The sequence below is a fragment of the Engraulis encrasicolus genome, chromosome 6 (genome assembly GCF_034702125.1).
Source record: "Engraulis encrasicolus isolate BLACKSEA-1 chromosome 6, IST_EnEncr_1.0, whole genome shotgun sequence".
NCBI classification, from domain to species: Eukaryota; Metazoa; Chordata; class Actinopteri; order Clupeiformes; family Engraulidae; genus Engraulis; species Engraulis encrasicolus.
Genome location: NC_085862.1, coordinates 1,419,118 through 1,439,949, shown reverse-complemented (window position 1 = coordinate 1,439,949; position 20,832 = coordinate 1,419,118). Strand labels below are relative to the sequence as shown.

The following is a 20,832-nucleotide window of genomic DNA, read 5'->3' as shown; positions in this document are numbered from 1 at the left end:
TTGTTAATAAAATCATTGTATAGGTTCATGACATCATGAAATATATATTGGCTGTAGTCTCACTCTAGCACTCATTGGTTAAGATGTTCTCACTCATCTGTAGAGTTAAATACAGTGCTGAATGGTATAAATGGGTTTTAAACAGCATGAAAAGCCACTCGTGCATTATATTTTGAAGGGAGATCTTCGATTACTGCCACATAGTAAGGTCAAATTGCATTCTCTACTATCTTTTAACAGTTTGGCTCCATCATAAGGACCAGCAGGTGATAAAATGGTGGGCTTTTGGTCAAGACCTGTCACACTGTAAGCACTACAGAAAGGAAAACATTGCAAAACATGACAAGGAATACACCCACCATTTAAGCTGGTGAAATCATGTCCAAGATAGGAATTAACACTGTTTTTTATATAAAAGTATCTCATCGGTTAATGTATTTAACTGTTAACTGTTGTCTTTTGTTTTGTTTTAGTCTTCCTCGACATTTTCTACCATTTATTGTCCCCGTCCCAACTCTTTTGAGACGTGTTGGATTTATCAAATTAGAAATGAGTACATATGTCCCCCAAAACAATATTTTTTCTAGGTTTTAACACTTAATATGTTGTCTTTTCACTATTCTCCATCTAATGAATAGATTGAATGTTTTGAAAATGATAGCATTTTGATTTTATTCAAACGTCCGGAGTTGGGGTTTGTAGAAGACAGGGGGCAGGCCAGTAGTTTTGAAGTTACATTACATTACAGTTAGCTTTTTTACATTTCATTTATTCAAAGCCACTTACAACTATTATTTTTCAGGGTATTGGTTACAGTCCCCGGAGCAATATGGGGTCAGGTGCCTTGCACTTCAGCCATGGATGGACATGTAGGGAGAGGTCAGGGGGGATTTGAACTGGCAACCCCTAGATTGAAAGACCAACTCTTTTACCACTAGGCCACAGCTGCCCCCAAGTTGTCAGAAAGTATGCATTGAAAAACTGATAGAAAAGTCTGCAACACCAAGCTCCCGTTGCTCTTTTTTAATATGACGTTTCGGGCAGCATGCCCTTCATCAGTTTGTCTGATGAAGGGCATGCTGCCCGAAACGTCACATTAAAATAAGAGCAACGGGAGCTTGGTGTCGCTGACTTTTCTTTCAGTTTTTCATGGTATTTTTGCTGGTCCTGCACCCAATCTTTTTGAGACGGATGTGCGTGTTTTTCTGTTTTTAACTTCAGACAGTATGCATTGCCCACCCTGCAGGATATCAAAGCACGCCTATTGAGAGTCCCCATGTATACACTTTGCATCTGTGATAGGTGAAGGATAGCCTTGCGACGCCATCCTATGTACTGCACCCAAAGATTTTGGCTTCGCACATTGTCTGGCAAAAGCCTCGAACTCGGTTCTCTCAGTGTTAAGCCAATCAGTAAACAGTTGAGAGTGATGACGCGGAACTCACCCACGAGCTCCGTTACTGATTGGTTAAGGTAACTATATTCACACTTTCGTTTTATTTGTTTGCTTTTGCGACACTGTATCGTAACAGGCATGCTAACAAAGCACAATATGGCTTGTAATTTGAGTTTGGAGCTCCAATTAATTTAAATGATAGAGTAAGATCAGACCATCTACCACCCTCCACGGACACGGATTCCTCATGGCGTTTGCCAGACTGATTGACGGAGTCAACAGTTGGCTTTTCGCCCAGGCTAGGTGAAGGAGTGTCTTGTCAAACTGTTTTATACCTGTGTTATAACAGTAACATGCAAGGAAATGTGCCATATTTTTTTACTGTAGGCCTTCTTATTGGTTATTGGTTAATAACGCTATGCCACTGTGATTTGATTGGTTAATAACACTATGCCACTGTGATTTGATTTGTTAATAACACTATGCCACTGTGATTTGTATATTCCATTTGCAATTATAAAACTTAATTCAATAATAAAAAACTTTATTTTCACTATTTAAGAGTCACGTTGTGGTCTTTTCTGCAGAGTTGTCTTGTGCTATTGTACTAGTAGCTAATTAATGAGGCCTATTATAATAAGGCCTAACTTAATTGGTTGCATGTCCCTTTCATGGCCATTAAGAAAGCAGGGGGGTGGGGAACCTATCTACAGTTCAACCTGTCTAACGTTTATGGCCCATTGAGGCCTTCGTCGTATCAGGCCCTCGGCATACAGTTGTGCTCATATGTTTACATACCCCAGCAGAATAAACGCTTTCTTCGCGATTTCTCACAAAATATGAAGGATTACACAAAACCTTTTTTTTCACTCATTACTAGTGACTAGCTTAAGATATTTATTAGCAATATTCTGTGTTTACTCTTTCAAAAGCATGATCACAACCCAAACTACCTAACTAAAACTAAAAAGTTTACATACCCTAGTTTCTAATGCTGAATATGGCCCTGTTTAACATCAGGGACCGCTCTAAATTGTTTGTGGTAGTTGTGGATAAGGCTCTTAATGTTCTCAGATGACAAAACAGCACATTCTTCCTGGCAGAATGGTTGTTTCCTATAATATTTTTGGGTGTCTTGCTGGAACCTCACATTTGAGGTTTCCCCTGAATGGCTCAATGATGTTGAGATCAGGAGAGTGAGACGGTCGCTCAAAAACTTCATTTTATTCTTTCTGAAGCTAGTGACGGGTTGATTTGGCTTTCTGTGTTGAAATATTGTCATGTTGGCATGTCCAAACAATGGACCATGTGCAGTTTCAAGGCTGATGTGTGTCAAGTTTCCTCCAGTATTTTTCACAGGGCAATGTATTCATCATTCTGCGAGTATGGATCAAAAGTATAATGCATTTGTAACTCAAATGTCCCCATGAAATCAGTGGTCCATGACCATGTTTCACAGAAGGGTATGGTGTAACTTTCATCATAGGCTCCATTGACTGTTCTGCAAATGGTACTGTTAATAGTGGCCTAAAAAAGTTCCATATTGATCTCATTTTTCCAAATGACTTTGTTACAGGCATTTTGATGCTTCTCACTGTGCTATTTGGTGTATCATATGCAAAATAACATGTTTGCATTTTTGTGGTAATGGCTTTCTCCTGGCAACCCCCAACAGCCCATCTTTCCTCAAGTGCCTCTTTCCTGTACAGTTTAAAACATTTTTTCATGTTGTCCTATATTTCACCTGAAGTTATTTTTTGGTTGTCCTATGCCTCCTGAACAATTTCCCTTGCAATGATCATTGCAATGCAATGATTCCCTTGCCCATTGGCTTGATTCCAACCAAACTCCTCATATTGCATTTCTGAATTGAAATTCCAACGGTGCCAACATGACAATATTTCGACACAGAAAGCCAAATCAACCTGTCATTAGCTTCAGAAAGAATAAAATGAAGGTTTTTGAGCGACCATCTCACTCTCCTGATCTCAACATCATTGAGCCACTCAGGGGAAACCTCAAATGTGAGGTTCCAGCAAGACACCCAAAGATATTATAGGAAACAACCATTCTGCCAGGAAGAATGTGCTGTTTTGTCATCTGAGAACATTAAGAGCCTTATCCACAACTACCACAAACAATTTAGAGCGGCCCCTGATGTTAAACAGGGCCATATTCAGCATCAGAAACTAGGGTATGTAAACTTTTGAACAGGGTAATTTGGGTAGTTTGGGTTGTGATCATGCTTTTGAAAGAGTAAACACAGAATATTGCTAATAAATATCTTAAGCCAGTCACTAGCCATGAGTGAAAAAAAAGGTTTTGTGTAATCCTTCATATTTTGTGAGAAATCGCAGAGAAAGCGTTTATTCTGCTGGGGTATGTAAACATATGAGCACCACTGTAATTTTAATGCTATGCGGTGTCATTGGAAATATGGCATGTTTTGTAAAGAAATGTCAGAAATTATATTTGCATTACAACTAAGTTATATTTTCAGGGGACCCAGTTGTCGGCAAAAAGGTAGGTACACAACACCTGTGAGTGTGGGGTCTGTTGTAAAAGATGCTGCCTTCAATGTAGGCATAGGTCAGGGGGGAAATCCTGCTTTGTGGTCATAGTACAGCACTTGGAGGACTTAATAAAATTTGAAGTGTCCCCTTGAAAGAAAAAGGTTTCTCACCCCTGCCCTAGAGCAGTGTTTCCCAACCTCTTTCATTCGAAGGGCCACTTCAAATTCCTCCGAGGGCTGTAAAAGTCCTCCGAGGGCTGTATTATGAACACAAACCAGGATTTCCCCTGCACTTTAGGCCTATATTGAAGGCAGACACCTTTAAAAACAGACCCCACCTTCTCTTACATTCCCCGAATGTAACTTAATAGTATTTAAAATGTAATTTCTAAGACTCCTTTACAAAATATGTCACCTTTCATGTGAGGCTGCATAACATTAAAATTATATCGGGGGCCGGATAAAACCGCTTCATGGGCCGCAAATGGCCCTTGAAAGAAGAAGGTTTCCCACTCCTGCCCTAGAGGGTCCAGTGACTCCTACCATGCCGAGGTAAAGCCCCTTACTCTATGCAGTGGGCATGGGCGTAGATTTGGGTAGGGACGGTCGTGACATGTCACAACCAATATTCAAGGGATATAAAATAGTCCCGACCAATTTTTGACATATTAATAAAAATTAATAATGAAATGAAATAACTGAACGAAAATCTACATTGATTAGTTTAATATTTCGATATACTATGCAGTGGTAGCATTCATTTAAAAAACATTTTAAATTGGCTAGTTAGTGAGCTATGATGACCCGCTGATCTGTGATGATTGGCTGCAACAAGCGGCCAGGCAGAAGCAGTGGTCCACGCTGGTGGTGCTGAAAAGTGAAAGCATCTGTCTCGTATTGGAATTAAACTCAAACGGCATACATGTTTCCTTCTGAATTTTACATTTATGAGCCTCAGAGATACCAAAAAGAAAAGGACGACTGGCATAAGAAGTTATGCTACCTCAACAGTAGGCTAAGCCTACGGCCCCATAAGATTTAATCTAGGCATGTGTTGCATCGTTCGGTCTTTAGGTAAGATACGCGTTATCCTACCCTCCCTTTTCTTTTTCGAGTGCAGGTTTTAACGGTCTCGTTGTAGCCATCAATTAAGCCCTGACAGATGCAAATAAACATGGGAATGAATAAATGAGAGAGTCATGGGAAGATGCTGGAGATGCTGCCGTTTGAATTAGTTGCTGGTGGCTATCCACACACCTCACGCAATGCATGCCATAGGCTAATTGCAAAACATTCCGACTGTCAAACTACTCTAGCTAGAGTCTAAATGCGATTTATGCTTGCTCGTCGGTTGCCGAGTGCCGCGTGTGCCGCATGTTGTAAAAAGTTTGGCAAAAGGAATTAATTTCAAGTTGTGATTCCTCTGACATTCTGAGAATAAAAGTCAGGTTTTAGATATTGTCAGGCAAAAAAGGGTCGTTTATTCTCCCAGGACAAAGGGGCTCGGTCTTGATGGAGCTTGACTGCTTTTACAGAAAGGAGCCCAAGAGTAGCCTGGCCTACGTCTTTAAAGGAGCCGCTACCCTTTTAAAGTCAGATACAGATTCTCTCTCTCTCTCTCTCTCTCTCTCTCTCTCTCTCTCTCTCTCTCTCTCTCTCTCTCTCTCTCTCTCTCTCTCTCTCTCTCTCTCTCTCTCTCTCTCTCTCTCTCTCTCTCCATTGTTATGTTGTCCAGGCCCATTAGAAATGCTTAGTCGTTGAAGCAATTTTGTTTAAATAAATGTTAAATAGAATTATCTGTGTTGAACATGTACCACTTACTGTATAGCACTGTTCATTTTGGGAAAAGGATATGAGCCCTGGTCTAATGTGCCACCTGGTTTAAGAAACAGTCTTCCTTACTTATAGGCCCTAGTCATTATTTCGGTAGGGCGCATAGGCCTATATTGAATGAGCCTAGATTAATTTTATAATACCAGTCAGATTAATCTAGATAAAGAATCTATGTAATAATAATAAAAAAAAATGTTTGGTTGAAGTTGTCCCTACCAAAGCTCAAGCCAAACCTACGCCCTTGGCAGTGGGCAACTACCAACTAGAGCTAGTGACATTGGGTCGAGGGCAGAGATCTTTGTGTCATCAATTTGTGACTAGGAATCACTTATCAGTCACCATCAATGCACATCAGTCAAATCTTCCAACAGGGTGCAGTGCAGCACCGTTTTAATCAGAGCCGTATGCTCTGGTTTTAATGGTCTAATTTAAAAAACGGTGGCGTGGTATCTTGCTTGAGGCGCCATCTGTTGGCGGGGTTGTTAACTTGCTCTGTTTTAAGAAATAAAGAAATAAAAAATGTGATTTTCCTCAGACGGCGTCGTCTTTACGTGATGACGCGAGACTCCCGTGGATTGGCAGTCTGCCATCTTTGATTGTGCGACAGGCCTCGGCGCGAGCGAGGCCTTTTACTGGAGCAGACCTGTCTCACACGAGACAACGAGAAGACAAAACACAAAAGATAAACTGGACGACTACACGCGAACTGCTCAGTGTCGTCCAAAATCACAAAGACACGCGGAAAGAAGAAAGAGCTACCCAGACGGGCACAATAAGTAACGTGGCTCCTGCAGGTGAACAGGAGCTTGCTAGTTGCTAGCACTGGCTAGTTACCTAGCTAGTGTCATAGCAAGCTTTTGTAATTCACCGGCTGCACACATATACACACGGGAAACCAAGCTGGTCCAACACACATCAGCCTCCTACGCAGGCCAAGAAAAATCCAAAAGGCAGTGAGGGGACCGGCGGAGACAGGTATGTCCTAAACGAAACCGAAATATTATTATTTTTCTCAGGACTCGAAAGATAAAGTCTGTCGATACAGTTGTGTGCAGCAGACACCACTTGACCAAAGGCAACTCGCTAGCAAATTAGCCAGCCATGCTAGCTCTGTGGCTAACACCGCCAAGAATTTGACCGTCGGGAATATGGTGGTGATGGCAAGATGTTTAGTGGTAACTGGTGGGGCAACATGGACTTGAAACGAAAGTGGTTGAGTTGTCCTCGTCACCAGGGCATCGATAGGATTAGGGGGTTGTTGATGTGTATTTATTTGCGGGGTTTGCCCGGGACATGTTGTATCCTGGGAAGTTGTCCAGTACTCTGTTGTTCAGAGAAGGAACTGGCTAGTCTAGCTAGCTGGAAGAAACTTGACTTGGCTAATATTAGCCAGCAGCTAGCTATTAAAATGGGGTTCGGACTGGAGGGCAGCCCAGTGCACCGGGCCGATGCGACCCACCCTCCCCATATTACACCCCTGCAAGCCAGAGCTGATGTGGAAGTACAACAGCACTTGTGTTACAGTCATGACATGGCTAGTTTTAAAGAACCGCATGGCTCTAGTAACTATTCATTCACCCCATTTGAGTCCTGCATTGTGAAACACTTAAAAGTCTCTCGGTGTCGATGGATTCTAAACAGGGTCGCACTTGACACATACAAGCTAGCAAGTTTTGTTAGCTGATAACACAGTTAGCTTCTATTGAACCGAACGTTTGTATCCAGTTGTCTACACAAATGTCGAACCGCAGTCATCTAATGCCATCGTTTTACACCGACACACGCAGTATGTTGAGTTGAGAGCTACTTTCAGTTTGCTGTAGGCTATATCTTTCATTACGCAAAGGGCCATGACCAAAGTAAAACCATTGTGGGATTTTCCAAGCAGCTTCTTTGAGGTTTTGATATGCATAGCACCAACGTTAGTCACTAGACATCAAACAAGAGATGCGATAGAGCCGGGCCTGGTGCTCTAGGGAGATGCGGCTAGAAAGGGCTTTAGCGTGTGTTTGTTACGCTGTGGTTGTGGTGGCTAGTTGAACGCCAGCTTCTTTGTCACTGGTGCTTGTAGCATTTGGATGGATGAGGCGGTCTGGTCTGGTCACCCGTCTCACCTTCAGACCATCTGACCGAGTTACGGCCTCTCTGTGTGGTGGAGTTGGGGTCTGTCTTGTCATGGCTATTGTATTGGTGCACCAGTTATATGCCAAACCACAAGTGGTGTTCAAATGCTGAATACATGTCTCTAAAGGAAGGTTGCCTCTGTACTTCAACATACACCAGGTCAAGTCCCCTGGTGTATGCTGCTGTAGTGTCAGACAACATACTGATACATGTTGCCTCCCTGAAGATGAAGTCTGGTGGGAGGTGCTCAGTAGATGCTCATCACGGTCCCCGACCTTCCCCAGGTCCTATGTTCCCCTGTCTTTGTATGAGAGAGGGGAATATAGGACCCTTTTTCTAAAAAACAAGTCCGACAGGCGGACAACAGATGCGTCCGTCTATGCCCGTTCTGAACCTTTTTTGCCCAAACGCCCCCTTGGCCTCCTCATAACCTGTCAAGGCAATTTATCAATAAGCCTACCATGTACTGTATAAGCCTGGATTTGAAAAAGTACCATAGGATTTCAACAGTGTTGGGCAATTTACTGAAAAACTGTAATGCATTGCTGATTATGTTACTGTCTTTTCAAAATAATCCCTTACACTACATTTAGCAATGTGGGGACCTAAGGCGAATTTAGCTTAGGGGGGCCATCGGTCCATCCCATATCACATTTTTTTTTTAACATAAAATCTCTATTTTTGTTAGGCTATTTTTTTTTAAATCACGATTTTTTATTTAAAAAATAATAATAATTACAAACATAAAAAAACAGGCAAACATTACAACCCTTTCTGGACAGATTTCAATGAATAGGCTATTTGCAATTTTGCATAGGCCTACATTAAATAAACTAAAATGTGAAATTCTCTTTTCACTTTAATATGAGAGCAGTGATGTCCCCCCCTCACTGAAGTGTTATTTCATGTGTGTGCATGATGCTGTCACCTATTTGAAGTGACGTTGATGTTGGATTTCATGGAATACTTTTAAATGCCGCTTTGGGAAGAAAACAGAGTAGGCGACAGGTGAACTGTATTTCTGTCAAAACAGTGGTTTGCAGGCGTTTGCGTTTTCACGTGGATATTGTCTTCGTGGACCGTAACAGACAAACCGTAAGTTCCATAAACTAATCAATGAGACATTGGCTACGTGTACATGATGTTTTTAAGTCCGATTTAATAAATGCGATTTAAATAGATCAGATTAAGAGTTATTTTGCGATGTGTATACATGGCACTTTCACTTAAATGCGATTAAACATCTGGGGAAAATAAAGCATTGCGATTGGACTGAGGACGCACGTGCTGAGCGAGCCAAATAAGGCACGGGGGCGTGGTTCAATGCCACCGAGATGCAGGTCATCTTCCCCACGAAAATCGTTGCCTCAGGCGGACTGAAATCACAACCTTCCCCCCTTTCTCCCTGGATCATTTACAATGCTACATTAGCTACCCTGTTAGCATAGAAAAACGAGTGGTCAAATGGTAATGTGGAGTAACTTTGTTGTGCTTCATTACTTCGTGGGGCACTTTTACATCAATATATGGAAGCCACAGCATTTATAGTCGCTTAGGGACTTTAAATTAAGCAAAACTTTCATGTGAAAATCAACAGGAAGTGCCGCCATGTTTTTCTCACTGGCAAAGAGCACGGTCTCTTGGTAGACGTTTTGGTTTGCACGCATGAGCTCCAGTCCAAAACTGAGCGACTGCCACCTTCTGGACACAAGAGGGAATCACAAGAGGGAATCACAATTCAGAAACTCATCACGGGAGGACGGACGGACGGAAGGACGGACGGACGGACACCAAAGCCTCTTATAGAGATGCGTGGGACGCATCTAAAAAAAAGGCTTCTATGTTCCCCGCATTTTATGTTTCTAAGTTTTCATGTTGTGCCCTTCCCAAAACCATCCCTAAACCTAACCTGTCGTAATGCAATGTTTCTGAGTTTTCAATTCGTGCCCTGACCAAAACTGTACCTAAACCTAACCTCAGAGGTGCAGCAGTCTACTTGGAAGCAGTAGGGAACATGGAACCCTTTTTTGAATAAAGGGTCCTATGTTCCCCCGGTAGAGGGACCTGGGGAACATAGGGATGAGCCGTCTCCCCCCCCCCCAGACCTTAGGAGACATTGCTGCTTTCAGCCATTACGAATGACAGAAGAAGAGCAGGGGATAGAATGGCCAGCAGCACTGAATACTAACCCATATTATTCCCATCTTATTGGTTGTATGGATTGGATTGGATTGCTTCCAGGTTCCCATATCATTGTGAAAGTGAAAGAAGTGCAAGCCCAACTGAGAAACTCCCATTGTCATTGTGACACGGCACTACACAGCACACAAGTGAACACTGGACACAACAAAATTGCATTTATGCCTCACCTGTGCTGTGCATACTGGTGGTATGGATTGCTTCAGGGTTCCCAGGGCGAGTAGCAGTTCAATGGCGACAGACGGCATGGCAATGGTTCTAGATTCCATTCTCTGTTGTCCTATATTGCAGTGGTTCCCAACCTATGGGTCGGGACCCACCTTATGGGTCACCAAAGATCCACGGGGGGTCGCGGAGCCCTCTTGATTTTAAGGGGTTTCATTTCAAATGTATAGCCCATTTTGAATAAATGACAAATGCATAGAAGCAACAAAATTTAAGTGCTACATTAAACATTTATTCTGTCTTTGAAAGAATTTATTTTGTCTTTGAAAGACGAATTGAGGTATAAAATTATAACTAAAATGAGTTTTCGCAGGAAACGGAGCGTATCGCGTGACTCCCTCTCATGTGGGAGCTGGGTCACCAAAGCTTACAATGGTAAAAATATGGGTCCCTGAAGAAAAAGGTTGGGAACCACTGCCATATTGGGATACTTGTTCTCACATCAGACAGGTCCATTCCATCAGGGTCAGCGTTAGTCTGGTCATTTGTGATTCACATCTCGTGTTCAAGTACCGTAGAATTTCAGCCAATAATAATGTAGTTGTGAACTGGAGAAAAAAAAGTCTGTGAACCAATGAGCAGACAGCGCTGAGGGGGGCGGGCTGCAGCGTTTTGCCAGACAGGAGAGAGAACTTTCTGTGTCACTCGTGCACAGACAGCACTGCTGCTGCTGGGCACTGGAGGAGAGTTGCTTTTATCCAAATGGTGGATTTATATGAGGAATTCAACCACTAAACCATTGCATGGTGCTGAGGGCGTTTTGAAACTATGTGCTTTACTTAGGAACCGTCTGTGATTATGGAAAGCCAAATAGTTAGGAAGGTAAATAGCCTTGTCTCTGGTCTGAGAAATCGCTAGTTAGCATGCTAGTTAGCGAACTAGGCTAAGCAATGTTGTTCTCTACAACTATTAGTGGCTGTTACTCACTACTCAAACACCCACCTGCATACAGATGGCATAACTGCTTAGGTGGACAAGTACTGTTAAGTTAGACTGGTGCAGTGAGTTAAATTACAATGTGTGAAATTCAACACAGGCAATTTGCAGCTGCCCTAGTTTCCTATCCATGTACTGTTTCCAGTCAAAAATGGCTGTCATCTAACAGAATCATAAGCAATACATTATAAAACTATTTTTTATTTACATGGATATGTTTTCATGCCAAGTGATGAAGTATTACTTTACAGACAAGAGCATATGCATGTTATTAAATTCAAAAGCTCTTCAGCACAGCATTTCTCCCAACTCTCTGTCCCTCCCCAGTTACAACACAAATGCAGCACTACTACGTCCAGTGCAGAATTGAAATTTGTCTGGAATCATGCACAAATAGACAGCATAAATGTGTAGCTTTGTTATACTGCCATGCTTTGTGATGTAGCCTAGTGTAGACATGCCATCATTTATGCAGACCTCTTGGTAACATGCAGTTTAGGCTACATAGGCCTACAAATTATCTGCTTTACTCACCCTGCCCTACCAAATTCCTATACAGTAAAATTCAAACACATTGATTACCAACCCCCCCCCCCCCCCCCCGAAATAGGCCCTACTGGTTTTTGCAAGTGTTTTTTGGAAATTATCGTCAACTTATCGTTATCGTGAAAATTCTAAAACTTATCGAGATCATTTTTTTTGCCCATATCGCCCACCCCTAGTGATGTGTGATCAGGTCTTCTCCCTCTTGGGGTGTTTAACCCTTTTAAATACAAATGGTGTATTGGTAAACATTTCGACTTCACAATGAAATGATTTGTTTGTAATTGAAATCTTCATTCCAATCAGAGGCGGGGTCTGACGGATTATAGCCGAGGCTGGAAGACATTGTGTGTGTCGTCGATGTCAGTTTGTTTATTTATTTATCACATCTGTATTTTCTTTTGAATATTTATTTCTCCATGACATTGCTCGTGTGTGATGGACAGTGATGCTTGGCCTATGATGAGGGTCATGCTTCCTCCTCTCAGAGATTAAAAAAACTCCCGCACACTGACCATTTTGCTGTTCTTTCTTTAATAAACGACGTTTCGGTACTAGACCTTCAAGGCCTCTCAGAGATGACCTACCAGAAGCACTCTTGTGTCGCAATGTTGGACTAAGGGTGCATCCCAATATGTGACCTTGCCTCCTCCACTTGTGCTTGTCTCCTCGCCCCGCCTCCTGGCCCCTCCTCCGTGGAGAAAACGATAAAGTTTCCCAGCTGTCAGCCTCGCCACAACAACTTTTGAGGGACTGTTTTTCATTCACCATCCCAATTGCAAAATGAGAAAGAGGCTTTACAATTGAGCCTTTGCAAGATATGGAAATATAATGCTGTTGTCAGTGATGTCATCATGACGAGAAGCAAGTGGAGGAGGCAAGTGGAGGAGGCAAGGTTGCATATTAAAACGCACTCTAAATCTAATTTCTCAGAGAAAACGGCATACACGGATCGCTTTTCCCCCTGAATGGTGCATTCCTAATCATGTCGTTGACATGACATTGGGCCCATTTGAAACTGCAATAACAAAGTAGTGAGATGAGCGATGTGGTTTGGTGTCCGTCGATGTGGGCCTTTGTTGGTTTGGTGTCCGTCGATGTGGGCCTTTGTTGGTTTGGTGTCCGTCGATGTGGGCCTTTGTTGGTTTGGTGTCCGTCGATGTGGGCCTTGTTGATTTCTTGTAGATGTGGGCCTTTGTTGGTTTGGTGTCCGTCGATGTGGGCCTTGTTGATTTCTTGTAGATGTGGGCCTTGTTGGTTTGGTGTCCGTCGATGTGGGCCTTTGTTGGTTTGGTGTCCGTCGATGTGGGCCTTGTTGGTTTGGTGTCCGTCGATGTGGGCCTTTGTTGGTTTGGTGTCCGTCGATGTGGGCCTTGTTGGTTTCTTGTAGATGTGGGCCTTGTTGGTTTGGTGTCCGTCGATGTGGGCCTTGTTGGTTTCTTGTAGAAGTGGGCCTTGTTGGTTTCTTGTAGAAGTGGGCCTTGTTGGTTTCTTGTAGAAGTGGGCCTTGTTGGTTTGGTGTCCGTCGATGTGGGCCTTTGTTGGTTTGGTGTCCGTCGATGTGGGCCTTGTTGGTTTGGTGTCCGTCGATGTGGGCCTTGTTGGTTTGGTGTCCGTCGATGTGGGCCTTGTTGATTTCTTGTAGATGTGGGCCTTGTTAGTTTGGTGTCCGTCGATGTGGGCCTTTGTTGGTTTGGTGTCCGTCGATGTGGGCCTTGTTGGTTTGGTGTCCGTCGATGTGGGCCTTGTTGGTTTCTTGTAGAAGTGGGCCTTGTTGGTTTGCTCAGCAACAGATCTTCAGTTAACCACTGCAACAGATCTTCATTTCTGCACTGCCAGCCAAGTGAGTTCTGTTGCATGAAACAATCTGGCCAAAAGTGGTGATGTGTCACACTGGCTTGGAGAAGGAGGCAGCAGCATCACTTGGCGCATCTACAGCAGTGATTTTCAACCTATGGGCCGGGGCCCACTGGTGGGCCCTGAAGGTATGCCAAGTGGGCCTTGAAATCATTTATAATCATATTTTGGTGTGTGTTGCTATTGATTTATTTGAGTTTTAGTCTTTATTGGGTCAGAAGTGGGCCCTGAACATTTGTGACAATTTCGAGTGGGCCCCACGTTGGAAAAGGTTGGGAACCCCTGCTCTACAGCATTCGCCTCTCAGTCTGTCCTGTCCTGTCCTGTCCCGAGCCAAATCCAAAGATCATTTTAACGCTTTCTTTTACTTCAGACATGTTAAAGTGTTTTTTTAATCTTTTTTACCTGACATGTCTCAACAGTTTAGCTTCTGTCTTGTAAGAAAATGAGGACTTCAGGCTTCTATTACATGATTTAACTCTTAACTTGAAAGAAAATAAAGGCAACACTGTTAAATGCTCCCAAATATTTAATGGCACGACGTTTCGGACTAACCGTCCTTCATCACAGTGCGGACCTTCATTTTCTTTTCAGTTATCTCACGTTTGGTCCAGCACCTGTGCCACTGATGTGCGCGCATTCTTTGACTTTCTGGATTTCCTCTTAACCTACCCCGTCTGATGATTGGCTGGTTGGTCGGATGCCTTTTTCATCTTACTGGGGATGGATATGAGTAATCCTGTGGCCCCGCCCCCCACGGCCTGCTCAGCACTGCGGTGAACAGGGTTGCCAGATTGGGCGGTTGGGCTACTTGGGATGAGCGTCTGCGGGTAAAAATCTGAAAAATTGGCCATTTGGCGGGGTTTTTTTCAGCTGCTTTGGGCCCATAGAAGTCAATGTAATTTGTTGAATTTGGGCGGAATTTAGCGCATTTTAGCGTTTTTTGAGAAGCTTTTGGGTGGGATTTGGTCAGACACATCTGGCAACACTGGCGATGACTACTGCTGAGAGAACCCAGAAGAGACCGCTTCACTTCGGAAATAAGCAGCACGGCAGCTAAGAGTACAGTACTGCAGTGATTCTCAAAGTGTGGTCCGAGGCCCACTAGTGGTCCGTGACAGAGCTCAGGTGGTCCGCGAGGGGATTTCAGACAAGACAAGCTAGGAGTAAGTTATATTTGTAACATTATTACAAAGCTAAACATAGCATTTTTATTACAATAAGACAGGCTTGTGAATGTGGATAAAAAAAAGTAAGTGATCTGCATCGAAATTAGCAGTGTCAAATTAGCACCCATCAATTGTCAATTGAGTTGACAGGCGGTCCCTGAACACATTTGGGGGGGGGACAAAGTGGTCCTCGGTCTGAAACAGTTTGAGAAACACTGCTGTACTGTAATGTAATGAGATCCTGGAGAAGCTTGTTTCCTTTCATTTTGTTGTGAAGGCAGCTGTTGCGTGTAGATTTGAAGGTTTTGTTTGGTTATGGCGTGTTAACTTAACCTCCTCTGCTTTCGAGAAACTGTCTGAGAGACCCGTTTAGTTTTGTTGTTCAGTCCAGGTCATATTTACTACGTAAAAAAAACCCCTCCAGCGGCCGCTCTCACACACACACACACACACACACACACACACACACACACACACACACACACACACACACACACACACACACACACACACACACACACACACACGCCACTCATGTGACCAGGAGTCCCTGGTGTTGGAGCCTGCAGCTAGGGCATGGTCACGTATTACAATAGGCACACGCGCACACACACACACACACACACACACACACACTGCACACACACACACACACACACACACACACACACACACACACACACACACACACACACACACACACACACACACACTGCTGTGCTGAGAGTTTCACCTCCTGAGACCCACGTGGCTTTATCTAACCTTTAACCCCACACCAGACTAGACCCGCCCACTTCCCCTTGTGTGTGTGTGTGTGTGTGTGTGTGTGTGTGTGTGTGTGTGTGTGTGTGTGTGTGTGTGTGTGTGTGTGTGTGTGTGTGTGCCCCGTGAGGTATGCTGCTCATTCACAAGTTTGGCTGCTCTCCAGGCGTCTTGGTTTAAGTCCCCCCCCCCCCCCCCCCCCCAATGAGAGACCACATGCTATAGTCAGCGAATTAACAATAGGTTACTTCTTGAAAAGTGGAAGAGTTTTGTCTGTATGTCTACACTTGAACCTGCTGTGATCAACTGAATTCAAAATTAGCTTGTGTCTGATGCTAACGTGTTACTGTAGTGTAGCTACGTACTAGTGAAACTGCCCGGGTGGCTTTCAGCATCCAAACTGCAAATGAGATGTGGACACGGGCGGAGCACTGGTATTGGGACAGGGGGGGCGGGAGATGCGTCAGAGGCGTTAGGCCCACAAAATATCGTAGAATGGGGTAGGGCTGGGCAATATGACGATATATATCGTTATTGTGATATAAAAGTGTATATCGTGACCTTTCTACTATATCGTTTATATCGTGATAGTAATTTTATCAATTTTATACAATTGAATATCATTTCATTACATTTCATGTTGTCACAATACACACTATAAGTTAATGTAACTGTAAAAATAAGAATTAAAGGATACATTTTAAAGAAAGGTTATTTTGCGACATGAAAAAATAAAGAGAATAACTTAAAACGTATGTAATTGTGCTATATCGTGATGTATATCGTTATCATGATATAAAGTAATCCATATCGTGATATTGTTTTTTTTCCATATCGCCCAGCCCTAGAATGGGGCCCCTACAAGATGTTTGGCAATCGAAAGCCACTGTCAGATGTGTTGGCATATGCTTCAATACACACAAGATATGAAGAACTGCTTAAAGGGAGGGCCTGTGACCACTGCAGATATGAACTGCTTAAAGCAGTGGTTCTCAAACATTTCCCATCATTCCCCCCTTCGGAGGGTCTGGATGCTTCCAAGCCCCGCCCAAGCAACAGCAGTAGCCTACTCGCGCAGATTTTACGATTTCCGCGCTGTGCAGAATTAAAGGAAAAGTGTATGTATATGTTTCTTAAAACTTATTGGCGAGACAGGAAATCATTTCCTTGGGAAAAATAAAAATCAGATGTCTCAAGCCCCCCCTGTGATGCCTCCGCGCCCCCCTGTGACCACCTCAGGCCCTCGTTACATTGCAATGCATTTATCTGTGACCACGTCCCTTCTGTGTTGGTAGAAGTCTAAAAGGGATTCTGGATGTTCTCTGTCGGGTTGTTTGTCTGCTGGCTTGCTACATGAAGTCTGTCACGGTGTCACCCTCACATGTCTATGTTGTGGTGGAGGCCATAGCTCTGCTCTGCTCTGCTCTGCTCTACTCTACTCTACTCTAATCCCATGTTGTGGTGGTGGAGGCCATAGCTCTCGGGTCCGTTTCTCGATTCTTGTCGTTGCTAACCGTCTTAAGACCGTCTTACCGTTCCCTTGGATTTAGTGGTGAGCGTCGCTGTCGGGAAAGAGTTGAGTCGCTCTTACGAAGGACTTTGATAACGACGATAGCAAAGACGCTTTCGAGAAATGGACCCCTGCTCTGCTCCCATGTTGTGGTGGAGGCCATTGCTTTGCTCTCCTCTGCTCTCCTCTCCTCTCCTCTCCTCTCCTCTCCTCTCCTCTGCTCTGCTCTGCTCTGCTCTCCTCTCCTCTCCTCTCCTCTCCTCTCCTCTGCTCTCCTCTGCTCTCCTCTGCTCTGCTCTGCTCTGCTCTGCTCTGATCTGATCTATGTAATGTAGTGTAATGTTGTGGTGGAGGCCATTGCTCTTCTCTGCTCTGCTCTGCTCTGCTCTGCTGTTTGCTTGACACGGCCTAATCAATAATGAAATGGCCCCATGTGGCTTCACCAGAGAGGGCAGCAGCCAGCCGGGAGCCAGCCGGGAGCTAGCCGGGAGCTAGCCGGCAGACAGCCGGGCCTCCAACGCAACACTGGCAGACCATCCAGCCCACTCACAAAGACACGCATTCAAACACACTCGCATTCAAACACACTCGCATTCAAACACACTCTCATTCAAACACACTCGCATTGCCACACACAGTTCGCACACACTCTCACTCACTCGCACGGTCATAGCCGCACATTACTCACATTCTCACTGGCATAGCCACACACACACACACACACACACACACACACACACACACACACTTCCACACTGGCATAGCCACACACACACACTCACACCTCCACACTGGCATAACCGCACACACACACTCTCACACTGGCATAGCTGCACACACACTCACACTTTCACACTGGCATGGACACACACACATTCACACACTCACTCGCACTGGCATAGACACACACGCACTTTCACACTGGCATAGACACACACACACACACATGCACTCACACTGTCATAGCTGCACACACACTTTCACTTTCACACTGGCATAGACACACACACACACTCGCACTGTCATAGCCGCACACAGGCGTCGGCATAGCAACACGACATGCTTCATCGATCCGAGGCCTTGTAATTTAAAGCGGTAGGCTGCCCTGGACACACACACATACACACACGTCCTCAATAAAGCAGTAGGTTGCCCTGCCCGCTCATCTGCGAAAACCACAGAATTACTGATAAACATACTTTAGGCTATTTACACACACACACACACACACACACACACACACACACACACACACACACACACACAGGCCCTCAGTATCCCCTGCTGGCTAATTGAGGGGTGTCTTGCTGTTGTATCTGACTTGTCCATGTGAAAGTGAAGTGAAGTGTTGGCCTCAGTTGACGCTGTTTGGGTCTGTGGTCAAGAGAATGGGTCAAAGACGTCCGGAATGAAATTGTCCTTCACGGATACCTTCTGCTGACTGTAACTGTAAAAAAAACATGATTTTTAAATTGTTTCATGTGGATGGATGACAGCCGAGGCTTTCATGAATTCACTGGAAAAAATAAATAAATAAATAAAAAGAGTCATGTTTTTTACAGTTACAGTCAGCAGAAGGTATCCGTTACACTGAAGGACAATTTCATTTTGGACGTCTTTGACCCAAATGCATTGTGGCCTATTGTAAACCAGCTGGTGTCTATAATGGTGGTGTGTGTGTGCTTGGAAAACGTGAAAACGATGTGATATAAAACCACCACACACAGATATGCATCAGTATTGGGCAAAGATATGCGATCACTGTTCCGCCCACACAGATATGCACACAAACACACGCATGCATGCACGCACACACAGACACACACACACACACACACACACACACACACACACACACACACAGACACACACACACGCACACACACGCACACACACACAGACACACACACACACACACACACACACACACTCACACTCACACTCACACACACACTCACACTCGCACTCGCACACGCACTCACACACTCACACACACACACACACGCACGCACTCAAACACACACTCAAACACACGCACACACGCGTCACATACAGGGCTATGCATCAGTATTGCACATTCAGTATTTTGTTGCAGCTGTGCAGATGCATGAAACAGAAAGTGAAAGTGAGTGAAGGATGGAAGAAACCTGCATCCTGCTCTTTAGTCCCTTAAAACTGTGTAGTGTGGTAATCCAGAGCCCATGTAATCTACAGACCTGCTGTAGTGTGCTGCCCTACAATATCAGAACGCAGTATCTTGATAATGGTCGAAAATGGGTTTAGACCGGAAATTGGCTTTAAAATACCTTCTTTTTCTTGTGTTAAAATTTTTTGGCCCAACTTGTTCCTGTTTCGGAAAAAAACGCAAAAAACTGATTATACTGCGCTTTTTGGTTTTAGGAGGTTACGTCGTACTAGCCAAGAACGCAGTATAATGCGAATTATACTGCACTTCTCCATTGACACCGTGGTTTTGGTGTAGACAGTAATACCACAACAGAACGCAGTATAATGATTTTTCAGCTAAAAAGTAATGAGAATGTTGGTTTTTTTGCTTTTTTCTTGTGTGCATAAATTTTCACCATAAAGTATTATATGGAAGTGTCATCACCACTTTACCTCCAACACAGTCGCGTGGACAGAAAGGAAACTTTAAAGCCTTTTTTCTCAGTTTGCCATTTTGAATTATACTGCGTTCTGAAATTGTAGGGCAGTGTGGTAATCCAGACCTGATGTAGTGTGGTAATCCAGACCCCATGTAATCTACAGACCTGCTGTAGTGTGGTAATCCAGACCTGATGTAGTACAGACCTGATGTAGTGTGGTAATCCAGACCCCATGTAATCCAGACCTGATGTAGTGTGGTAATCCAGACCCCATGTAATCTACAGACCTGATGTAGTGTGGTAATCCAGACCCCATGTAATCTACAGACCTGATGTAGTGTGGTAATCCAGACCCCATGTAATCTACAGACCTGCTGTAGTGTGGTAATCCAGACCCCATGTAATCCAGACCTGCTGTAGTGTGGTAATCCAGAGCCCATGTAATCCAGACCTGCTGTAGTGTGGTAATCCAGACCTGATGTAGTACAGACCTGCTGTAGTGTGGTAATCCAGACCCCATGTAATCTACACACCTGATGCTCCAGTTGGTTTCCTAACTGCTGCCATTGATATGCGGCCTGTCTTCATTCAGAATCCCTCATTTGTTCTCTCTCCTTCTCTCTCCTCCTCTCCGCTCTTCTCATCCCTCTCTCCTCTCCTCATCCCTCATCCATCCTCTGCTCTCCTCTCCTCTCCCCTCCTCTCCTTATCGTCTCCCCTTTCTCCTCATCCCTCATCCCTCCTCTCCTCTCCTCTCTCTCCTCTTCCTCTCTCTCCTCTCCTCTCCTCTCCTCTCCTCTCCTGTCTCTCTTCTCCTCTCCTCATCCCTCTCTCTTCGCTTCTCTTCTCTTCTCCTCTCTTCTCTTCTCTTCTCTTCTCTTCTCTTCTCTTCTCCTCTCCTCTCCTCGCCCCACCTCTCCTCGCCTCTCCTTATCCTCTCCTCTCATCTCCTCTTCCTCTCTCTCCTCTTCCTCTCTCTCCTCTCTTCTCCCCTCCCCTCTCCTCCCTTTCCTTCCCTCCTCTGTCCTCCCCTCTCCTCTCCTCCCCTCCCCTCTCCTTCCCTCCCCTCTCCTCTCCTCCTCTTCTCTCCTCTCCTCCCCTCTCATCTCCTCCACCCCCTCCTTCTCTCCTCCCCTCTCCTCCACCCCCTCTCTCTCCTC

General features: G+C 44.4%; 1 protein-coding gene across 1 annotated transcript in view; it reads left to right on the top strand.

Annotated features, from left to right (window-relative positions):
- The first annotated feature begins 6,340 nt into the window (after positions 1–6,340).
- prrc2c (proline-rich coiled-coil 2C) overlaps positions 6,341–20,832 on the top strand; it is a 93,807-nt gene continuing 79,315 nt past the window's right edge. The window contains exon 1 of the mRNA XM_063200421.1: positions 6,341–6,716. The gene's annotated coding sequence lies outside the window, so the exon portion shown is untranslated. The remainder of the gene's footprint in view (positions 6,717–20,832) is intronic.